We start from the raw sequence: 6,162 nt of genomic DNA on the forward strand, positions 1-6,162 counted from the left end.
CCCCCTCCCCCCACTACTTTCAAATCTCTTACTATCTATCCTTTCAGTTAGTCCTGACGAAGGGTCTTGGCCCGAAACGTCGACAGTGCTTCTCCTTATAGATGCTGCCTGGCCTGCTGTGTTCCAAAGGGAATCCCAGTTATTTTCTCAATTAGTTTTTGTTCTTTAAGAGTTGTCCCAAATAGGTGGCTGACCGGATTAACTAATGACTCAACTAACCAGAATCCACTGTGTATATAAATTAAATTAGTGCAAAAAGAGAGGAAAAAGAAGAAAAAAACTAATGAGGTTGGATACATGTGTACACTGTCCATTCATAAATCTCATGGTGGAGGTGAAGAATTTGTTCCTGAAACACTGAGTGTGTGTCTTCACACTTCTGTACCTCCTCCCTGATGGTAGCAATGAGATGAGGTCATGTCCTGGGCGATGGGGATCCTTAATGATGGATGCCTCCTTTCTGAGGCATTGCCTTTTGAAGGTGTCTTTGATGCCGGGGAGACTAGTGTACATGATGGAGTGGCTGAGTTTACAACCTTCTGCAGCTTTTACCAACCCTGTTCAAGTCACCCTCCATAACAGATGATGTGTCTGTCCCGCTTAGTGGAATTCAGTGCTGAAGACCTGGTGTTTATTCCTCCTTTCCTAAGGCAGTGGGCAGGGGTCAGGGAGGGAAAAAGACAAGTAAAATTGCGTTTTGAATGGGGTGGAAGCAAAAATTCGTCTCTTCTGCAATGGGTGACAGAATAAAACTCCTGCAGATTCCAGAAATCTGAGACAAAAAGCAGAAAATGCTGGGAACACAAACAGGTCAGGCAGCAAATGTCGAGAGAGAAACGGCTTGAATGTTTCAAGTCGAGGATCTTGCAGAATTAGTGAAAAGAACAAGGTGATTGAAAGGTCTAGACAGAGTGGACATGGAGAGGATGTTTCCAATAGTGGGAGTGTCTACAACCCGAGGATATAGACACAGAACAGGACATCCATTTAGGACGGGTATGAGGAGGAATTTCTTTAGCCGGAAGGCAGTGATTCTGGGGAATTCATTGCCCCAGAAGGCACAACGCTTCTTTCCTTCCTCCACCAGAGTTCCCAATGGCCCATGAGCCCACGGCTACTACCTCACTATTTTGTCATTTATAGTAACGCTTATGCATTGAACTGTACTGCTGTCGCTAAACAACACATTTTAAAACAAACGTCAGTGATAATAAATGAGATTCTGACTTTGACTCGGCATCTTGCTGTTAATTTTATAAATCCCAGTGGGTAGTCTGGACACTGCGGGGAGGATTTAATTAACCTGCCTCTGGCTATAAAGTGGGACCACATTTCTGTAACACAGACATCTTACTTAGTGCAGTGGGAGGGTATCGTGCCCTGGGGAGACACTCCGTGTTAACATGCAGGAATACTTTTTTTTGGGATAGACAGACATTGCTGCCTGTCCCATTGATAGAGACACACCTAACAAGATCAGATCAAGTTACCTATTCATCATAATAACTGAGGAAAAAATATTGTAGACACAAACACAGAAGATTCTACAGATGCTGAAAATATAGAGCAACACACACACAAACTGCTGGAGGATCTCCAAGCCAGGCAGTTTCTCTGGAAGGGGGCAAACAGTTGATGTTTCAGGTCAAGACCCTTCATCAGGACTGGAAGGGAAAGGGGCAGAAGCTAGAGTAAGAAAGTTGGGAGGGGGTACAACTGGCAGCTGATGTGTGCGACCAACTGAGACAGGATGTAGATGGATGTGGGAGAGGGTTATGAAGAATGAATCTGGGAGGGGATGGATGAAGAGCAGGAATCTTAATGGGAGAGAGGAGAGTGGACCATGGAAGATAGGGAAGGAGGAGGGGAACCAGAGGGGTGTCATGGGCAGGTGAGAAGTAGAGGTGAGAGGGGAACCAGAATGGGGAATGGAAGAAAGAGAGGTGGGAGAAATTACCAGAAGTTAGAATCATCAATGTTCATGCCATCAAGTCGGAGGCCAGACAGAATATGAGGTGTTGTTCCTCCAACTTGAGTTTGGCCTCATCACAGCAATAGAGGAGGCCATGGCCGGATAAGTCAAATTGAAATGGGAAGTAAAATGGGAACTTAGGAAAAGGGGAAGTACAATGAGATGTAGGTGTCCTTGTTCATCAGTCACTGAAAGTAAGCATGCAGGTACAGCAGGCAGTGAAGAAAGCTAATGGCATGTTGGCCTTCATAACAAGGGGAGTTGAGTATAGGAACAAAGAGGTCCTTCTGCAGTTGTACAGGGCCCTGGTGAGACCACACCTGGGGTATTGTGTTCAGTTTTGGTCTCCAAATTTGAGGAAGGATGTTCTTGCTATTGAGGGAGGGCAGCATAGGTTCACAAGGTTAATTCCCGGGATCATGGGAATGTCATATGTTGAAAGATTGGAGCAACTGGGCTTGCATACACTGGAATTTAGAAGGATGAGAGGGGATCTGATTGAAACATATAAGATTATTAAGGGATTGGACACGCTAGAGGCAGGGAACATGTTCCCGATGTTGGGGGAGTTCAGAACCAGAGGCCACAGTTTAAGAATAAGGGGTTGGCCATTTAGAACGGAGTTGAGGGAAAACTTTTTCACCCAGAGAGTTGTGGATCTATAGAACGTTCTGCCTCAGAAGGCAGTGGAGGCCAATTCTCCGGATGCTTTCAAGAAAGAGTTAGATAGAGCTCTTAAAGATAGCGGGGTCAAGGGATATGGGGAGAAGGCAGGAACGGGGTACTGATTGTGGATGATCAGCCATGATCACATTGAATGGCAGTGCTGGCTCGAAGGGCCGAATGGCCTACTCCTGCACCTATTGTCTAATGTCTATTGAAATGGTTGGCCACTGGAAGATCTGGCTCCTGCAGTGGACAGAGCAAAGGCCTTAAAAAAGGCAGTTCCCCTTATCTGCATCGGGTCTCATTTGCTTGCTTTCATTGGTTGAGACAATGAGATAAGAGGTGGGTATTCAAGCTACTGTATATAAAACCACAGTTAGGCTGTCCTTTTAGTATTGCATGCAGTCTGGTTGCCCCATTATAGGAAGGGTATGGAGAGAGCACAGAAGAGGTTCCCAGCATGCCCTGAATCAGAGTGTATTAGCCATAAGGGGAAGTTAGAAAAACTTGCATCATTTTCTCTCATGTGGCAGAGGCTGATGGGAGACTTCAAAAGTGTAGAAATTATGGGAAGTGCAGAGAGGACAGAAACTGCGCAGAGTAGTTGACTCTGCCCAATACATCATGGAAGATTGTTTCCCTTCACTAGGAGTACTATCAGGAGCTGCTGCATCAAGAAGGCAAACTGGCTGAGTGGTGTCATAACACCAACCTCTTGCTCAATGCCAGCTAGACCAAGGACCTGATTATTGACCTCAGAAGGAAACCAGAGGTCCATGAGCCAGTCCTCATCGAGGATCAGAGGTGGAGAGGGTTAAGAACTTCAAATTCCTCTATGTTATTTTGGAGGATCTCCCCTAGGCCCAGCACGTAAGTGCAATTATCAGGAAAGCACAGCAGTGCCTCTACTTCCTTAGGAGTTTGTGGAAAATCGGCACGACATTTAACATTTTGACAAACTTCTTTTGATGTGCAGTGGAGAGTATATTGACTGGACATATCACAGCTTAGTATGGAAATGTGAAGCCCTTGAACAGAAACTCCTGTATGAAGTAGTGGATAGGACCCAGTTCATCATGGGTAAAGCCCTCCCCACCTTTGAGCACATCTACATGAAATGCTGTTGTGGGAAAGCAGCATCCATCTTCAAGGACCCCAGCCACTCAGGACACGCTCTCTTCTCATTGCTGCCATCAGGAAGAAGGTACAGGAGCCTCAGAACCCACACCACCAGGTTCAGGAGCAGTTGTTACCCTCAACCATCAAGCTCTTGAACCAGAGGGGATAACTTCACTCAACTTCACTTGCTCCATCATTGAAATGTTCCCACAACCTATGGACTTATTATCAAGGACTCTTCATCTCATATTATCAATATTTATTACTTATTTAATTATCATTATATTTTAATTTTTGTATTTGCATAATTTGTTGTCTTTTGCACACTGCTTGAACACCCATTGATTCTATTATGGTTAATATTTTATGGATTTATTGAGTGTGCCCACAAGAACATGAATCTCAGGGTAGTACATGGCGACATATACTGTATGTACTTTTATAATAAATTTACTTTGTACTTTGGACATCCATCATCAAAGTTTCTCACTATCCAGGCCATGCCATCTTGTCATAGTGACCACCAGGCAGGAGGTACAGAGGCTCCATCTCTTCTGTCTCTTTCACCAATCAACTTCCCATCTCTTTACTTCATCCCTCCCCCTCTAGGTTTCACCTGGTGTTTCTCTCCCCCCCCCCCCCCACCCCCACCTTTTAAATCCACTCCTCAGCTTTTTTCTCCAGTCCTGCCAAAGAGTCTCGGCCCGAAACTTCGACTGGACTCTTTTCCATAGATGCTGCCTGGCCTGCTGAGTTCCTCCAGCATTTTGTGTGTGTTGCTCTGGATTTCCAGCATCTGCAGATTCTCTTCTGCCTGACACTTTATTTGACATTGTTATTGTTTTACCTTATTCCAGCCCAAAGCACTGTGTAATGATCTGATCTGTATGAAGCGTACACAAGCCAGGTTTTTCACTGTAACTCAGTACACGTGACAACGATAAACCAATTATAATGCCAGTGTACTGTATTCGCTCCAAATTAAACGTTGCTCTCTGACTTTCTACATCACAAAGCTGACGGCACATCTGGAAGTGATCAGGAATTTATCGAATGAACACTTCTCCAGGACCCAATAAGCACTATCTATAGTGCACTCTCAGCTGCCGTGTCTACTAAGTACAGCAGCCTGCAAGTTATAAACCTGCCTGGGCAGGTGGACCAAACACAAACTGAAGATGATTGACATGCTCATTAAGACAGGCCTCATCTATGAGCTAAAGGAAGGACGTCATTAAAATGGAGAGGGCACAGAAAAGATTCACAAGGATGTCACCGGGGCTGGAAGACTTGAGATATAAAGAGAGGTTGGATTTTCCCCTGACAGGCGACCTTAGAGACCTCTGTTGTTCAGGGTCGAACATTGATGTTGCGTCCCAGCTATCTACATTTCATCCTCAAGCCGGGTCAGTATGATCTAGGGAGCAAGCTGCTGCCCCATGTAGCAGGCTCCCCCTCTCCAGGCAGCTAATGAACCCAAAGGAACGGCAGAGACCAATACAGTTTGGTAACCAACAGCGTCACAGGAGTTGCCAGTCAACATTGAACTCAACGTGGGACTGCCTGAGGGACTCCAACTCCAGATTTTCCTCGGGGTTTACTCCCGAAGCCTTCCCCATGAGTGGGTGTAGCCACAAGGCAGCGGAGATTTGAAATCAGAGTTTTCCTTCTCCGAAATGAGCTGCCAACCATGGCCGACAGGCCCCATCTGCCCGAAGCGACTGGTTTTAAAGTGCCAGTAACCCGCCTTTGCCTCTTGTTCTGTCGGTTCTGCCCGACTTAGTAACTAAGTCGTACATGAAGGCCAAGAACTGGACTTGGTTGTCAGAGGCTGTCTGCCACACATGCCATTGAGAGCTTTGGATAAGGTCCCATTACCACCCCCGGTTTGACAACCGTACAGAACCGGCAACCTTACAGAGATTTATCAAATCATGAGTGGCACAGATTAGCTGACCGGTCACAGCCTTTGCCCCAGGGTAAGGGTGTCATAACTAGAGGACATTGGGTGGCACTGCAGTGTAGAGGTTAGCATAACACGATTACAGTGTCACTGATTGGGGTTCAATGGAGCAAGATGCCGGGGTCTACTGAGGATCATGACGATGCCTGACTTCTGTGAAGAGTTGAGCTCTAACTTGTGCACATTTGCCTGGTTAATTATAATGGGTCTGTTTTGCTTTTTTCTTTCTTTTCTTTACTAAGCCTTCAGTTAAGTTAAGATGCATAAATATAACTGCTTTAATCATAATCGTTATTTCTTGTACCAGAGAAGCAAATTACACAGCATCCACACAAACCGGGGTTTGGGGTGGGGGGAGCCGTCTCAATCTCATGGGTTTGGTGGGACCCGCGTGTGTATTCCCTGGACTAACAGCCAAGGAAACTGGGGTCACCTCTATCAC

The 6,162-nt window shown here is 45.8% G+C and overlaps 1 protein-coding gene across 1 annotated transcript in view; it reads right to left on the minus strand.

Annotated features, from left to right (window-relative positions):
- LOC140728810 (dual specificity testis-specific protein kinase 2-like) overlaps positions 1-6,162 on the minus strand; it is a 117,943-nt gene that overhangs the window by 69,063 nt on the left and 42,718 nt on the right. The window lies entirely within an intron of this gene.

The sequence above is a fragment of the Hemitrygon akajei genome, chromosome 6 (genome assembly GCF_048418815.1).
Source record: "Hemitrygon akajei chromosome 6, sHemAka1.3, whole genome shotgun sequence".
In the NCBI taxonomy this organism is placed as follows: Eukaryota; Metazoa; Chordata; class Chondrichthyes; order Myliobatiformes; family Dasyatidae; genus Hemitrygon; species Hemitrygon akajei.